This window comes from Sciurus carolinensis, chromosome 18, assembly GCF_902686445.1.
Source record: "Sciurus carolinensis chromosome 18, mSciCar1.2, whole genome shotgun sequence".
NCBI lineage: Eukaryota > Metazoa > Chordata > Mammalia > Rodentia > Sciuridae > Sciurus > Sciurus carolinensis.
Genome location: NC_062230.1, coordinates 2,775,434 through 2,794,029, shown reverse-complemented (window position 1 = coordinate 2,794,029; position 18,596 = coordinate 2,775,434). Strand labels below are relative to the sequence as shown.

General features: G+C 39.9%; 1 protein-coding gene across 12 annotated transcripts in view; it reads left to right on the top strand.

Annotated features, from left to right (window-relative positions):
• The window catches only part of Auts2 (activator of transcription and developmental regulator AUTS2), a 1,084,317-nt gene that overhangs the window by 233,494 nt on the left and 832,227 nt on the right, over window positions 1-18,596 (top strand). The window lies entirely within an intron of this gene.

Sequence of the window (18,596 nt, the reverse complement as noted above, 5' to 3'; positions counted from 1 at the left end):
GGACATATGCAGTAAAAGTCTGGTGAAATTCTGTTTTCCTTTGAAACCAGAGGGGAGACACTGAAGATTACTGAGCAGGGAAATACAAAGATCAGAGTTGTGTTTCATAAATCTGATTATAGGGGAATCTGTCTGGAAGGAAGTAACTGGGTAGGGAGGCTATTCTACAAAATAGGGGGTCAGGGGGAAGGGGTATGGATGGACAGAGGATTGAACACAGTGCAGTTCTAGAAAAATGGTGATGGAGTCAGCAGTAGGGGTTACTATGATGAAATCAGGGAAGGGAAAGGACATTTGGACCAGCCACTCTGTGTCTTCCACATAGGCCATTAAGTGGAATCCTCACAGCTGTCACTGGTGCAGCGTAACCATCACCATTGTAGTCACGCGGAGGGTGATTTTCATAGGAAGTCAAAGTCTTTGTGACTAGCAAGTGACATATTCAAGATGTGCTCCAGGTCTGCCTTTCTGCAAAACCTAATTTTGGTAAATAGAATAATACATGTTGTTTATACTTGGGGGCAGTTTTTGTACTTGGCAAACATCTTAACTGCTGGGAGGCAGTGTTAAGGGAAAGGAAAACAACAGGTCCTAATGGGTTTTTTGGTGAAGCTGGGACAGCATATGAGAGGTAGACTCTTGCCCTGCGCAAGAAGATGGAGCAATGGAACAAAAACTGTTAGATTATCTTTGTTGACCAGTAATCCAGAAATCAGATTTGAGAGTCTTCAATCCAGGATCTGCCTAGGGAATCCCTTGAGTCCTGGTCACATAAGAATACGCGTATGACTATACCTCTTGTGCTGTGGTGCTGCAGCTGGCAATTTTAGAAACAAAAATGGAGCTTTTCAAGACCCTATTTATTACTTCAGCCCACATATTGCCAAGGTCTTTTCATTCTGCAAAGGACAAAAATAAATCCAAAATGAAACAGGAAGGAGAAGAGGAGAGGAAAGGGTGCAGCTCCATGATACCACAGTTCTGAGAAACCCCCCTTGCTGAACAAACCTCTGGGTTGTCTGTTTACTTTCTGTGAAAGTCATCACCTTCCCTTTCATTTTGGTAATGCTACAGAGAGGGAGAGTCATGCAAAGTACCTGGACATTTGGCACTTTCAGTTGCCATAGGTCTTACTCTGGCTTGAGAGTCAGTGTGGTTTTGGGTAGTTGTGGATGAAATTGAGTTTTCAGCTGCCTTTATATATCTCTGCATTCCCTAAATCTGCTTTGGAGGACATCTGAAGGTTGCCTCTGTTTTGGAGATAGTGACTATTACTGGTAAAAGTTTTTTTTTTTTTTTTTTTTAAAGGGGACAGACTTTTAATCATAACTTTAAAAAACAGGATTAGTGAGGTTGAGACTTAAACAGAAAGGCTGTACTCTGGTGACTTCTGCTCACTGATTTGTGTGTGGATAGTAGCTTAATACTACGACATCCTTTACTAACATTTCCTTGGCAACTCTAGAAACTTCTTTTTATCCAGTAAATAGAGTTTTGTTCAGGTTTTGTGCAGTTTTATTTTTAATATTAGCTTTTTTGGGATCCATATGAGTGAGGATACATGACCTTTAACAGTTTCAGACTCCTCTGTCTAATGTAATCATGTGTCAGTATAAGAGGAAACTTTCCTGAGGCAGAACTGTGCTTTTCCCCTGGGGTCACATTAGAATCACTTAAAGAGCTTTAAAATAATTACCATGCCTGGACAATTTGGGATATCACATAGTCACTATGGGATGGGGTCCAGGTATACTCGGGTGGAGATCCACTAATCTGAAGAACGTGGCTTTGATAGAGGACTGGGAGCAACTCTAGATTTTCTCAGTTATAGTCCTGTCTTCCATTCCAGGGTTCATTCTACAGTGTAGTTATACTTGGGCAGTAGTTCACAAGGTAGCAGTTTTGTCTCATGTGTCTCTGAATTCTCTGCCTCCAGCCTAGTACCTGGTATGTACTAGATGTTCAGTAATAGCCCCCTCTTTGCCTCTCCCTTTTTCTGGTTGACTAATGGATTTCAGACCAGATATTCTAGGTAGTCATTTTTACTTAACCCTGAAGCCTTCCCCTTCAAAAATGGCCCATGAGGGAATGGATCCACAAGTAAAGACTTCATTGTTTCAGGAGAAGGAAGACACCTAGCTTTGAAATGCTTGAGGCATAAAACCAGTTTTTTGTTAAGATCAACAAAAGCTTGCTTCATACAACATAAATTCTCAGGTAAAGCGGCAATAAATGCAGTGCCATTTATTACCTCTTGAAGCACCGAGTTCTTATGAGTGTTGTGGTGTTGCATAAGTGGAGATGGGCTCTTTGTTGCCCTGTTGTGTTCTTAAACACAAATAACTTCACTCAGGAGAACTAGGACCTCTTTTACTCCCCTCCTCTTTCTAGTCCGAACTGAATCAGGGTCTATAGTTACAACTATTAATAAAGGGAGAATTCTTTGAACAAAGGGGCATATAGCCTAGGAGTTTGATCAACTTCTAGTTTTGGGTTTGTCAATAGAAAAGTACCAACTTATTTTATGTAAGAATAACCCCTTGCATTCAGTGCTGCTTTAAAACTCAATGTTAATTTCCCATCCAGGAGACTTTAATCTCCCACCTGGTGTGGATTATCAGAGCAAGTAATTATTGTCTCCAGTTTGGTGATGAAGAAGTTCAAGACTCCAGTGAGATTGAGTGAGCTGCCTCAGGTGATAGAGCTTGGCCTTGGATCTGCAGCTTTTGCCTGTAAATCCCTTTTGTACACTGAGCTTTGGGTAGTGCTTTTGCTTGGATTAGAACACCCTCTGAGACTGAGACTAATGGCTCCTCAAGGTTCTGTATGTCCTTGTTTGCCTGTGTGTGAGTGCATGTGACTCTGTCAGTATGCAGCATCTTGCATTTGCTGGTGCAGAGCACAGTCCGTGCTGGGAGTGTGCATCTGACATGGTCAGGAGAGTGTCATCTTCTATCAGCAGTTATAATTTTGCCTTACAAGGTACTTCCTTTAACTTTGACCTGTCGTGAGTGTGCCTATTAGTGTATGGTATTTTATTTCTAGTATTTTAACCAGTCTGTGTTGTCTGCCTAGAATGATAATATTAAAATCTTAATATATTCTGTTTTCAAAGATTAAACTTTCCTGTGGGTTGTTTTCCTTTATCTTAAAAATTAAGGAGTGCCTACTATGTGCCTGGTGCCCTTTACCATTACTTCCTTATTAGGGAAGTCTTGAATTAGAAGAAAAATCTACATCTGTTAGGGGAGTCAGCCCCGTTTAGCTTCACTTCTGTTCCTATGGGGCATTTGACCACTGAACTGTTTCCCCCAGTTACCTGACAGGCCCACGGTGGGAAATGCCATATGTGTTCACGTAGATGTGCTCATGTCTTTGGGAATTTTGAAAAAAAACCACACATGGGTTTGTCTGGTCTGTGTGCTTTTGCCGTCCTGCTTTTTTCTTTCTTCTCACCTTCCCTCAACCTTACAAGCAAAGCCTCTTTTTGCTTCCTAGTTTTTGCATGCCAGAGTGACTCTTACTACCTTTGAATATAAGGCAACCAGAAAGGTTTGTATGTGAGCGCTGCCTCCCTGTGTGCTAGAATGTGAATGGCATGTTCATGCCCATGCACCCCCATCTGGGATGAACTTGTCCTGTGTAGATGGATCTTTAGTGTCAAAGAGGGAAGAAAAACTAGCAAAACAAGTAACAAACCCTAACCAATACACATGTGCACAGCCCCTGATTCTGAAGATGGCTGTAATAGAAGCTTCAGTAGAAACCTGAAGCATAAAGTGGATATTAGAATATTATGAAAGTCTTCTTATTTAAAACTGGAGGACTATAAAGGTGGGAGGAGAAGAGCGCTCTTTCCATTTAAGGGGAGTATAAGCACTTTATCAGCTGTGGTGAAGACTGGAAAAAAACCACATCAGTTTGGTTGGCATTAGCGGGGGGAATTTAGAGTCTCATAGAAGGAAGGGTTGTTCTGTTTTTTATTTGTTGTATTTCAGCTAAATCACAGAAATCCTTAATAGAATGTCTCAAAGGTTGCTCATTCCAAGTTGTCTGTAGCACTGTGGCCATTGAATGTGCTGGTTTCCCATATAGGAATCCCACAGCGTAGTTTTCTTCCTCTCCTGTACTGTTTTGCCTTGTCTCTTAAAGGTGAGGGTACTGTGTAGTACACACTTTGTAGAGAGCCCCAAGCCTTCAGTCATGACATGCTGCACGTGCTGCAGATAAGCATTCCATGAGGATTTAATCAGTAGATTTGGAAACCTGGATGCTTATCACCTCTCTAGAGTAGATATCATCTCGTATCTGTGTGCTTCCCCCTTATTCTTCCTTGTAGAGCCCTGATTGTATTTAACTGTTTACTTTCCAAGTGGACTTAGCTTCAGGAATGGGGCAGGTGCATCTTGATTAGGAAAGTCCAAGTGTGTGTGACTATTTTTTGGTGATGCTGGCTCAAGACTGAACCCAGGGCCTGTGCATGCTAGCTAGGCAAGCACTCTACCAACTGAGGTATATCCCCAGCCCCTGTGAGTGTGACTATTTGGACATGAGAGGAAATTCATATGGGTGCTTCTGGAAAAAGTTAATTTTGTTTTTGAAGCAGAGAACACAAACACAGTTTCTGTCTCTAGCTGTTGTCTGTATATAGTGCTTTGAACTTGGTGGCAGCCATCTTTGAAACATGAGCTGACAAATCAACCAGTGGGGGACTGCAGAGGTGTTTCTAAGAAAGATGGGAAGATAGAGTGTTTGGTGATATTACTGGGCTGTGCAGTTGACCAGCATGAAACCATTCTACCTTGGGACTTCTTGCTCTGTGCAAGGGGGAAAATTTTTCTTATGTAAGCTCTTTTGGCTCAATTTTCTGTTTACGCTTATCTGATATATTCTGATTAATTACTGTGTTGAACCTATGTACACAGGGTGGTTTCAGATTAAAAAAAAATGGTGACAGTGCTTTTACGTGAGTGCTCCACAGGATTAATATAAATATTACTGATATTACAATCTTTTTTTCTTTCTTTCTTTTTTTGGTACTGTGGATTGAACCCAGGGACACTTCACCATTGAGCCACATCCCCAACCCTTTTTATTTTTTATTTTGAAATAGGGGCTTGCTAAGTTGCTCAGGGTCTAGCAGAGTTGCTGAGGCTGACTTTGAACTTGTGATCCTCCTTCCGCAGCCTCCCAAGTTGCTGGGATTTTAGGCATGCCATGTCCAGCTACATGTTCTTGGATTTTGTTCTCATGTTACTTTTACTAGCATCTTAATGCATAGTAACAGCCAGACCATTGAGATGAAAATCAAACATTTACAAGCTTTTGGGGGTGGTTCTAGTATTCTTTGTATGAGAATTGAAACCATAAATAACTCCTAAAACTTAGTATGAGGCAAATATTATTCTTTCCTGATAAACTTGTATCTCTTATTGTTTAAGTGAAAAAATAACCTAATTTGTTTATCTTATTTTACCAGTAAGCTCCCATCCAACTATAATTTTTACTAGCAGTTCATCTAAAACTCGTAGAATATATCTATCTTTTTGTTTTTATTAGTTGATTTTTATTTATTTTAGTTATTTAAAAAATGGCCAGTAATCTGTATCACTTCTTCTTGGGAAGTACTTGATGGGGTTGGTGGGGCATTATTGCTCCAAAAAATCCTCAAGGACCCCTCTTACTTTTGGCTCTCTTGTGTGTACTTGGTGATTCTTAGAGTTGGTGTTTGAATTGTCCTAGAGAATTGTGTCTTTGTCTTGGCTTTGGTTGGATCCATGATGCTCAGCTTTAAAGAGCACCTGCATTAACTAGCAGGGAGAAAGTAGAATTATCCATATTGACAGTGAAAAATAAATCCCAAGACTGTTTCCAGTTGTACCCTAAGTCTTCCAATTTAGGGTATTGAGAGAGTGGAATGTAGAATTTGCAGGTAAAAAAAATCCTTCTTTCACTTTATTCCATAATTGAAAGGTATTTGCCTTTTGCCCTTGGCATGATTTAAATAACAATTGATTTAAATGATGCTTTGTGACTGGCTTGATTTTCAGGGTTTAACTCATTCACTAAGTTGGCTCAGCAGTGCTAAGCAGCATTAGTGTGTTGTATGATACTTTCAAAAGGTGGTTTGAGCCAGTAGTAATCCCTTATAGGCAGCTATGGTTATATAGCCCTGAGAAGAATTACAGGTATGCTTTCCATTTTTTTTCCAGAGGAAGCCATATGTTGAGGTTCTGGATTTGGAACTGGATTGAACTCCAGCCATGTTTAAATCTTTGTTTTCTCCGTTTTCTGGGGGAAAGGATTGAACTCGGGGGCACTTGGCCACTGAGCCACATCCCCAGTCCTATTTTGTATTTTATTTAGAGACAGGGTCTCACTGAGTTGCTTAAGCAGCTTGCTCTTGCTGAGGCCAGCTTTGAACTTGTGATCCTCCTGCATCAGCCTCCCCAGCTGCTGGGATTACAGGCATGCGCCACCCTGCTGTTCTCCATTTTCAATAAGAGTTTCTTTCTGATCATGTATCCAGATGTAGTAAGCACCCGGGAATGGTGTCCTTGAATATGGGAACGGATTCTCAGGACCTCTTTTTGCATGTGTGGGGACTGTAAGTATGGTTGGTAGATCTCACATGTTGTGTTATGGTTAATCTGTCATGTGGTAGGACGTGACTTTTGAGAGCAGTAGAGAGTAATGCTGACCTGTTATAGGAAAATACAGAAAATGATGGCACTGAAAAGAGACAAGCAGCACTTGAAGACGTAGAAGAGCAAGGTTTATTCAGCACCAGTGGGGTGCTCAGCTGAGTCTTCTCCCCAAGTTGAGCACAGCCATTTGTTCTGTGTCTTATATGGTACAGAGTTCAGGGTTTCAAGACTTTTTTATGCAGGTATCCTTGATTTCTCTCCCTTTCTCCAGGCGACTCTGGATCCTACTAAAACTGCTGAACAAGCATGATTATAGAAGCAGAAACTAGCATAAAAAGAAACTTCTTGGGAAGGAGTTGCTGCTTCAGACCAACTAGTTGAAGTTTGGGTATTTCAGACTCCCTATGTCTCTCACCTGAATCAAAAGGCGTTGTGTTAGCAAGGACGCTAGTGCTTTGTGCTTTTTTACCTGCTCACATTGCCTTTTGTATTGTTCCTATAGATAGCTAATAAACTTGGGTGATGTAACTTGTAACAGCAGGCTTTACCGGTAGTAGCTGATCACTAGAGATATAGTACTTGGTTTTATTCTGAGATCATTGCCAGAATTTTGACTTGTGTCAAAAAAAGAATCATTAACTATAAACCCCTCTGTTGCCTGAAGTGGTGGAGATAAAAGAGGGATTTTGAGAGAAGTCAGTCTGGGTGACTGTGACTCATTAAACACTAATTAGTTGTCCTTATGAGGTGTTACCTGGGCATATCTAAGCTTTACAGAATATATGATTTCCTTCTTGGATGTCTACAAGGGGACCCTAGGATACTTGCATTAAAATGTTAGTAAGTAGTTGTTATTCTTCCTTAGTATCTCTCAAACCATAGCTTCAAACAGAATTTCTCAGAAAGCTTGTTGTAATGCAGATTGCTGAGTTCCACTCCCTAGTAAACTTCTCAAGTCTGGAATAGGGCCTGTGAATTTTAATTTCTGAGAAGTCCTCAGGTGATGGTCTTTCTGCTGGTCTGGGAAGGAGCCCTTAAGAACCACGGTTGTGTCTGATCCTCTGCCTCTTTATGCTCATCTCACATTCATTCAGTGGGTATGAAATTGGGGCGCCCCCCCCCCCACACCTAGCATTCACCTTCACTGTTAACCTGATTATTATATAATTAGAATTAGATTTTGACTTTATTAATGACTGATAATCTTTGAACTGTAAATCTTAGTGAAATCTCCACCATATTATCTAGACTTTTGATCCTGAAAAATCTTGCTTGAACTTGAACTTGTCCTGGAATAGCTCTTTAAAAAAAAAAAAATCCAAATTCTGATATGCTCCACAGTAATTATTTTTAAAAAGGAATTATTCCTCATAAATTTTTATCTACATTCATGGTAGAATCATCTAGGAGTTTAAAAAAAAAAAGTTATATTTGGACCCTATGCCAGACCAATTGAATGAATCTGTGGTATTGAGCACCGAACATGACATAGTTTCTAAAATTTCCCAAGGGATTCAATGGGCAGCTAAGTAGTAACCCTGGTGTAAAATCTTGGAGAGATGGGGAGCAGGTCTTTTTAAGTTCTTTATGCTTACTTTCACCCACTGTCCTCTCGCCTCACTGTTAAACAGATTTCCCTACTTCACCCTTCTTTTCAAACTGGCTAGCCCCCTCACATAGTAGGTACTTTTTTCTGGACTTAGGAACTAACAGTTCATCCGAATGCTATTCCAGGGGCATGCAACAAAAGGCCTTTTTTCTTAGGGTTCAGATTGTTTTAAAGTAATTTTTAGTTTGGGGTCTGACCAGTCATCTCTTCTGTATGTGAGTTAGAGTTTCTGATTTTGATAGTGTCCCCATGTGCCGTTCCCCACTCCCTTACTTGAGTAAAGGAATAGATAGCTGATATTTCCAGAGCTCCAGAGTGCTAGAGGGAGGTTTAGGAAAGAGTTCTCCCAACAGATGGAATGTTAGTGAATCCCTTGATCTAAGCTTTGTGAAATAATGCACAGGAAGAATTTGCTTTATAATCTTCCTCTGATAAACTCTGCTTTCTCTGACCTGTTAGATTCTTTGTGTTCCTCTGCCACAACCAGCATAATCTTAGCTTATATGTAGCAGCTATCTTGCAAGACCCGAACCTCTAGTCAAGGCTTAATGTAGACTTCAATAAGAACTATTTTAGAAAGTGACTTGATAGTGCTAGGTACTTAACATCACTGCTGCTGGGTTCTGCAAAAGAACCCAGGAAGTAGCACATTCCAAGAATCCTATAAGATTTCCTATTGAGCTTGGGCCTGAAACCACAAAATAAAGCAAAGTCAGTGTACCTTTTGCTTTCTTACATCTTCTTTCCCTTTTCTCATAAATTTTATTCTCAGTTTTCCTTTTTCTCCCTAATGTCTTTCCTCTCTATGCATCTTTCTCCTGCTCTTTTTCCCCCCTTTTTTCTAAAATTGTGCTCTCTGAGTTACTCCATTTTGGAGAACTAGTTATCTTGTCTAATTTGAGAATTAGCTAAATACTGGGGTATTTATCCAGTGTGGACTTTGGACTTTAGATGGTCTCCTTTATGCTAGCTTTGTCCTCACTAATTTCTGAAACCTATTGGTACTAAAAGCAGCTATGACAGACTCCATCATAGGTCTTCTGAAACCAGACAGGGAGAATCAAAATCGTATATTTAGCCCATCTACAACCTGGGACTTAATAAGAGATTCTGAAAGAGAGATGGCAAAATCCATGGCATGCCTGTGACAGTTTTCCTTTTTCATGCTGAAACAACCAAAGGTTGTTTATTATAACCAAAGGTTATAATAATTGGATCTCAGAACTTCAATCTGATTTTTCTTAACCCAGTACTCCAGGGAGAGGCCACTGGACACAATGCATCCCTGTGACATTTATGGGAGCTTTTACAGGGAATTTTTGGTGAGAGGAAGATGTTCTAGAGATAAAGCTTATCGTTTGAGATAGCTCTTCAGTGTTGAAGATTTGTGCTGATAGACCCCAACCATTCTAGACATTACAGCCCTTCCCTTTATAGTATCTGTTAACCCAGGCATGTGACAGAAACAAGATTTCTAGAGATTGTATAGGGGAAGAATGATATCATTGAGTTTGGGAAAGCCTCAAGACTGATTTAAGGTGAAAGATGAACATGTTCATGAATTTCATTTCAGATCTCCAGTCTAGCAGGAGTCAGTATTTGGAGACATGGGTGTCCCAGAATTGTGTTGGACATTTTAAGTGTTCAGTGCTGTATACAGCACTCCAAAGGTGAGGAAAATGTTTGTCAGTTTAGGTCCAGAAGTGTTCATCTGATTATTGGAAAGAGGGTGAGAACATTGGATAGTATCAGAGTATGGGCACTTTTGAGCATCAGCAACTCTCTGTCCTGGAATAAATTGCTTGCTGGCCATAATTTATGGGCATGCTTGGTGAAGGAGTTTGGTATAAATAGTCATTTATCTATTTCTTCAGTTGACCATCAGAAAGACTTAAATAACTGTCTGTGTAGAAATGTCAACTGACAGACTTGGGTCAAAGGAGTGCCGTTTTTATGTAGCTATGTTTTCCCCTTCTTTTGACCCTTTCTTTTAAATAGTTTTAAAGTTCTTGCTTGAACTAGCTGAGAAGGCATAGTCTGTGTTTTACATATGTGCATACATATAAGGCCTCTGTCAAGTAGGAATTGTTCTCCTGCCTGTGAGTGTAGAGATAGCCACTCACACCTCTGAAATGCTCAGCCATGACCACATTAACAGAAAATCGTACATGTACTAAATACAAAAGTTATATCTTCATATAGTAGATAAAATACTGCATTCTGAAGAATGCTCATAAATTGAATTATTTAAACTGGATTTAGGAACATTCATTGTAAAGGTAATCTCTAATAAATCCTTTTGTATGGTGATTCCCCCCCTCCTGTTTTGCATCTCCATTTGAAAGTACTCAATATAATCTGTTTGTGTAAGGTAGATTCTTGTATGATTAAATCACTCCAATTTATACCTATTGAGATTTACATTACCAGCCTGAGCTCCTTAGGGGCAATGACAAAGAACCTTGCCATAGGAGCTCAGGAAATCTGCACTCACTTTCTGCACATGTGAACTCTGTCTCAGTTAGTCCGAATACTTGGAATCTTAGAAAAAATATTAACATATTTAAATAATAATGAGGTTTGCATTCAGTCATTGCTCAAAAGAAGTGTGGAGTACCGTGGTGTGTCTTGCAGTGAAGATTGGTAACAACTTCAGAATGATGCCTATATTTTCTACTTTGAGCTTATTCTAGCCAGGGGAGCAGACAAGAAAACTAATAGATCAGTCTAATTCACAGTATTGTTAGGTATCTTAACTCTGGTGAGTGTGTAGAATGTGATAACTACTCTAATATGCGGGGATGACCCTATTTGATGACCTACAGGAGGAGACCTTATTGACTTTGCTTGGTATTGTTAAGGAGGGCTTTATGAAATAAGGACAAGGTCTGGCCTGGGATGGTGACTAAGAGGACTGGCGAGTGAGTCTTTTCCACCTGACAATGGGAATAATCATCCAGGTCCATAGAGTTAATATGAAGATTGGGTGAAACAAATGTACATGGTGTGGCAGTCTTGGTAATTGAGAAACCATCAATAATGAGAGCTAGCCATGTCATTAATCCTTTTTCTTACAACAACAATCATTTGAAAATAGTTAAACTATTTTGGAGATGCTCTGAGAGGTTAATTTGCCCAAGGTTTTCCAGCTAGATCTGGATATGGACAAGGCTTTGAATCTAGATGTCTCTCTCCTGGTTACCTTTTGTTCTCTTTATGCTACTCTGGAGGCCTAAGATGATTCCAGCTGCTTCCTGCTTCATTATCCCCCTAAGTGCCCCACTGAGAGGAGTCTGCAATTGCCTGCCCCTCCTTTCTCTGCCTCCTGGTTGTGCCATGAGTCACTGCTGAGCCATTTGTGTCAGAGAAGAAAATGGGGGCTTGTTATTCACATGTAGCAATTTGCTGTGTGTTCTTGCTTATTTGTCCTGGACACCAGCAGAGAAGTGTTCATCAAGAGGCATCATGTTTGTTAAGGGACCACATGGTGTATTTTAAAAACCTTTGCCTCTCTCTGGCATCATGGATTGTGCTTTAGCATAAGAAATAAAGTGATACTGAGCCTCTTATAAATAATACACATGTTTTCCATTTAACTTAGACTAGTTAAATCTGGCATAAAATGGAGATTTGCAAACCAGTCTCCCTGGGATATTTAGATTCTTACGCTATTTATGCTGAGGACCTTTATTGAACAGGACACTGTCAGATAGTCGTCTGCCTGCAGCTTATTCTCGGAACTCGATTTTCTCCTTTCATTTTGCTCTCCTGATGGCATGGATTGCTTTGTTTCATAAGGCTCATATATTCATACAAATAACTGAAACGGAAACTGGCATCTGACAACTGAAGAGGTTCAAGCTTTTACATTTTGTGCATTTGACAAAACCGAATGGTCAGTATTTGAGGTTTACATGATGTTCCATAAATCTGGGGCTCTGAATTTAAGATCACATAGAAATCATATAGTTAATTTACAGATACAAAAACAGGTCTAAAGTGGAAGAAGATGGTGATGATGATGAAAGCAGCAATAGTGCTGGCACTTTCTCAGCCACTCAAGTGTTCAAGGTGCTTTATGTGTTGCCTAATTTGATCCTCATAAGTGTTGTATTAGGATGTTCATATTAATAATGTCTTCATATCACAGATGAAGAGAGGCATAGAGAGGTTTAGTTATTTGCCCAGGCCACACAGATCGCAAGTGATACAGCTCAGAGTTGCACACAGGACATCTGACTCTACCCAGAACCTTTGCTTTCTACCATGTTTACTAACTATGTTGTAGCTTGTCATGAATCACAAAGCAGGGCAGGAAAAGTCCAGGACCAGACAAGCGAAAACTAAAGTTTCTGTGGTTCACGTAGGGTAGGAGGGGTTTTGACCATGCATTGCATTTATTCAGCCTTTACTGTGGTTTCTGAGAAACCCACACTGCCTTTAGTTTTAAAACCTGGCTTTAGTTAGGGTTATGAGCTTCAAACTGATTAATAAATATTTATTTATTTATTTGCCACAATTGCATTCATATCAGGGAACAGATTATTTTTGGTCAGATCTTTCCCATTCTCTGTTGGTTTTGTGCCTACTGGAGGCGAACAAACGCTGAATTTTTTTTTTGGCTGCTTTATTGTAGGTTTGCAAGGTTGATGGGGGTAATCAGAATCTGGTGTGTGGTGATAAAAGGCCTACCTGAGATTCTGAACCCCTCACTCCCTGCAAACCTCTGGGATGGTATTGGCATTGTGATCTGCACGTCTTGTGGACAGTAACTTGCTGACCTTCACTGCCTGTCATTTCGTTTCTGTTGTCAGGTTGTTGTCAAGAAAGTCACCTGCTTGGATCCCTGTGAACCAGATCCTGCTGCCCACCCACATAAGAAATAAGCAAACAATGTAAAAGGAAAATGAACTTAATGCAGTTTGATGAGATAGGGGAGAAGCAGCTTGATTGTTTGTCAGTCCTACAGAAATGGTTGCAATTTATAGAAACAAATGCCAGACAATGCACATATGATGATTTAGTTAGGCTGTGATATCAGTTCCAGTTTATTTGATGCTTGCTAGAAGCCAAGTGGTAATTTTTAATTTTTATTTATTTTTAAGTTTCCAATCTCAGTGTGAGGAATTTCAAGAGCAGTTTGGAACTTTCAGTTTCAAAGGAACTGTGTGTTACTTGGGTATTTTATAATGTCTAATGATCATCTTTCCATAGATAATTCAGTTTTCTCTGTATCTGTAGCTTTGAGCACCATTTCTATGACATAGACAGCTGTAGCTCAGTAAATGTGGTAGAATTGTTTTGATCACTTTTTAGGGTTCCATACTGTAAGGCATAGATGCATTCATCAAACAGGTTAATATGACTTGATGCCAGAATATCTTTTATAGCAACATCATCTTTTTGTCTATCTCTAAGTCACAGAATAAAGGCATGAAAATTGGTTTAGTCAGTCTTCTACTTTGATTAAAAAAAAGAAAAGCGTCAACCTGAAATTCATATTCCTTTTGAAAGTTACAGATATAAACAACAACAACAACCAAAAATCTGGTTTTTAGGAAACCTGTCCCCCATTAAACAGGTTCTTCTTTTGTGAAATAGTTGAAGTACAGTAGTAGGGGAAATATTCCAGGAAAGCAGGCCTTAAGCCAGAAGAACTGCATCAAGGATACAGCTTCTATTTCTCATGGGCTTATAGTGGTGGAGTTGGCACCCAGACTTGTATGTGAAGGAAGTGTGTCAGGAGCCTGCACTCCTGAGGCCCAGGACCTTTGAGAGAGAGAGAAAGAAAGAGAAAGTAGGTCTAGGTCAGTGGTTTCTCAGTGTGTCACCCTGGACCACCAGTACCAGTTGGGAACTTACTGAAAGTGTCATTTCTCAGGTTCTACCTTAGACCAAGTGCATCAAAAACTATGTGCGCCAGACCCAGCTACTGTGTTTTTAAAAATGACTGCTTTGCTGAGCCTTTTTACTTTTTCCTATCTTGTGTATTCTTGATTCAAGTTTTTGCTGATAACACTTTGATCCTGTGTTACTGAGCAGGTCTGTTCAGGAAACAAAGAAATCTTGTATTCTGAAAAACATTTCTCAAAGTTAAATGGCATGCTTTATTATTGTCTGTTGCTTTTGTTCAGGTTGAGCTCTGAAGCAAAATTAGACTCTCGTCCAGCCTTGAGCTTATTAATAGCCATTTCGTTGTTTAGTAGTAACGTAAAATGTCTGATACCTGGAGAGGAAGTGCTTCACAAAACCCATAGCTGTTGAGTGTTCCACCAGGAGCAGCATTGTGAAGCCTCCAGGATGCTGAGATCAAGAAAACAAATGTTGGGTTTTGTGGTGATTTTAAGTCCAAATCTGGGTATAGTAATGATTTTGATTCAGCATAAAGAATAGTGGGACATATTCTTAAGCTTTTGCATAATAACTTGACTCATAAAACCTATGAATTCAATGAGAAGTTCAGAAGTAATTATTTCTGACTTATTTTATGCATATCTGTTTGAAGATGCACTATCTAGAATTTCTTATCTAGGACCTTTAGTGGAGTTTGACTACTTTATGTAGAAATTGGTTGGTATCTCAATATTATACTTTGAAGAAAAATTCAATGGATTTTCTTAAAGGTTGGCAGCAGTAAATGGGAATACTGGCACTAGAGAATGTGATATTTATTTATTTATTTATATATTTATTATTTTTTACAGACTGCATTTTGATTCATTGTACCAAAGTGGGGTACAACTTTTTGATTCTATGGTTGCACATGATGCAGATTCACACCATTTGTGTAATCATACCCCTCCTGAGATTGTGATTTTTGTAATAAGCACGTCACCAGATCAGCATGCCTCAATTAATGTGGGTCTCTTCTGAGGGCATACTTGAGAGTAATATGTATGTACTGAGCCTGTTATGGTTTAGAACATCTTTTTTGGGAATGTCCCTCAGAGCCTTAGGATGAATTGTTTTTAGAAACACCCAGAGTTTTCTGTAGCTCATTTTGATGTAAGTGATTTTGAAGTTAGTGATTACAGTGCATAATTTATTCTTTATTACAGAAGTGTGTGAGAAGGAATGGTGTGGTGTTTTTGTTCCTTTTTGTGGTCTGTGATGTGAGTGGGAATCAAAGCAGTTGTTTCCGAAGTAGTTTGCTTTGTTCAAACTCTAAACCACTGTAATACCAGTTAGTATCCCTTATGTTTCCTATTTGAGTGGGTTGGATGTATTTCCATGGGGACTCTTCCTTTAGCCAGTGACCCTGATGTTTGAACTTGTAGTCCTGTGATCTCAGCAGCAAGACTTGATTCAGGTGTTTTTTCTTAAAAAATACAGTGGTAGCATCACCAAAAATAGATAAATGGCTGTGAATCGCCAACAGCTGATTCTTTGCTGACTGCCTGTCCCAGTTCAGGACTTTAGAAAGGTACAAAACTTCATGGGTAGCCAGGCAGAATGGCTGGAGTTTGCTCGAATTGGTGGGGGCCAGGTGCAGTGTGGTGGTGCTCACCTGTGATCCCAGCAGCTAGGGAGACTGAAACAGGAGAATTGGGAGTTCCAAGTCAGCCTCAGCAATTGAGTGAGACCCTGACAAATCAGTGAGATCCTTTTCTAAATAAAAATATAAAAAAGGACTGGGGATGTGGGTCAGTGGTTAGGTGCCCATGGGTTCAGTCCCCGGTACCAAAAAGAAAACAAGAAGAGTTGGTGGGGGCCTGAGATAGATACTGCTCTTTGTGTAGGCTGTCATGGAGGTAAGGCATATGCCCAGTGAGGCAGGATGATGTCCAGGTAGAGTTTGGGCAGCTAGCACATTTGGCACCCTTCTCACAGTGCAGGGGACTCTGAGCTTTCTGTCTGGGATGAGATGAGATTGTGATTCAAGAGTGTGATCCAGGCCTGGAAGAGAGACGTTCTTGGAATAGCACTGTTAAACTTCGGCTCCTCCAGTGGACTCAGAGAAGTGGTAAATAAGGAATATTAAGTGATAATTTTATGAGGTGGACCAAATCAAGTGAATTTTTGGGTTCAGATCTAGTGGAGGGGCATTTGTGCTGAATGGAGACTAATGAGAATGGGGAGGTGCTTATAGGGGCTTATTTTTAGGGCAGAATTTTTTATTAGTAGGTGTTTGTAAGAGGTAAAAATTTAGGAAGTCTGTTAGAGAAGGCCTGAACCCCAAAGGGCAGGAAACATTTGTATTGTTCAACACTAAATGCTCAATACAGTACCTAGAACATCGTAAGTATGGGTCAAATATTTGTCGAATGGACAAAAACATTGATTAGATAACTAGGAGAATGCGTGGATGCCTTTGTGGAGTGAGCAGGTTGCAGGTGATAGGTGGGATGTTAATATTTCAGATTACCTTACAGAGGCAAGTTTCTGAGCTGTTTCCTTTATCATTAAGGGTAGATTCTGATGACTTAGCTCAGAGGCTAATCAATCAGTATTTGCACCAGAACTATTGGTGTCCATTTTAGACGTGAGGAATTTGAGATTCACAGAGTTGAGGTAATTTGCATGATGGTCCACAAGTAAGTCCTCAAACTGAGTGCCATCTTCTCTTTGTTTCAGCAGTCAGTGCTAGGACACTTTTGTTTTGGGTGTGGTTTGTTTAATAATACATTTTTAATTTTTTACCTGTTTGAATGATTAAGCACGAGGAGAGAGATGACTAGGGGAAAATCCACATACTGACCAGTCCTTGCTACACTACTTATTCCCCTAGTCATCATTTGCTTATATAATAAAGCTAATGAGTGGAACATTAGTGATTTAAAAAAAATCCCCCATTCTTCTTAATGGGCTACAGTTCTTAGAAAGAAATGGTAACCCCAGTTAATCTTAATATAAGCTACTTATTTAGGAAAGGAGATATTTCAAATGAAATTAGCCTTTGCCTTACATTGTTCTGCTGGACACACCCAGTACTTAATGGTTATTGCTATAAGGAATATATCAATATAATCTTACTAACTGAATGAAAGGAATTAAACATATATACACAAATAAACCCAAAATGTGCCTGAGAAGGAAGTGATCTTAGAGCTTTTAGTGAATCAGTGAGGCATTTGGCACAGATGGCTTTAGCAGATAAAACTGTCATGGTTTTCAGAAGGCATTCCAAGACAGCAGAGAGGAAACATGACAGACAGTGGAAAGAGACCCTCTCTCTCAGATGATGAGTAATATATATTTTATACTCATATTAATATTTCATTGGCGAGAAGGTCAAAATCTACATTTAAATGGAAATATTTAAAAAGCAGAAGCATAATATTTGGCTAAGTGAAACACTCAGGGTTTTCAAGAACACAGGCTATACCCCTGGGACTTCAGCTCTCTAGATCTGATGTTTCTTAGAGCATGCTGGAATGTTTGAATTGCTTTAGTCTTGTGAGTGGATCTTAGCCTTGGCACTTGGGAATCTTAATTCTTCTACTCTGCTTCCACTTGACCCTGAATTATGCCGTATACTACCTAATATCATGTCTTGTGAACAGTGGCCTCTCTTTGTCCTATCAGGTTATTTAAATCACCAGTAATTCATTTTCCCTATGAAATGGACAAAATAGGATCTGGAAAATGGACACAGAATGCTTTCAGTTTTAAGTAATGGGAAAACCAGTGAACAGAGTGTCATGACGAGAAGTCAGGAGCAGAGGAGGTCCCATGGTCAATTTCAGAGGCTCAGATTTCCAAATTGTCTTCTTCCTTTTTTCCCTCTGCCATTTATATAGTGTGTTAGGTTTTATCCTCAGGCTTGTGAACTCTTGGTTGTAGGATGGATGATTATCTTTGTTCCAAGAATAATGTCTTTGTGGCATTCGAACAAGGAAGGATGCCAGGAGCCAAACAGTCTTTCTGGTTCTTGTTTTTCTCTTGTCAGGGAGGAAGAGCTGCTTAGCTTCCCTCACCCACCAAAGTCAGTAGGACGCTTGCCTTAAATCTCATCAGGTAGACTAGGCTTCTGCTCGCAGAGTCACTGCCCTATCACAGGTGAAGTGAGTCAGGGTGACCATGACTGATGTAGAGCACTCTGCAAATTCAGGGCTCTATAATTAGCCAAAAAAGACTGAAAGGATGCTGCTGTCATACTGATGCTCTTGTGGGAGCTGCTGAGTGTGGAGTGAAGGAAGATGCTGGAAAAGTCTGTCTTCCTGTTACTTGGTGCACCCTGTGTCTTACAAATGGCTACAGCGGAAGGAATCAGGTGAACCTGGAAAAGGAGAATTAGTGATTTTGGCTGCTTCCTAGAGAAATCGTGGCAGTAAGAAGTTTTTATAAATGAAGAGAGGGTCCAGTTCTTTAAAGATGTGTTTAGTGAATGAGCACCAGAT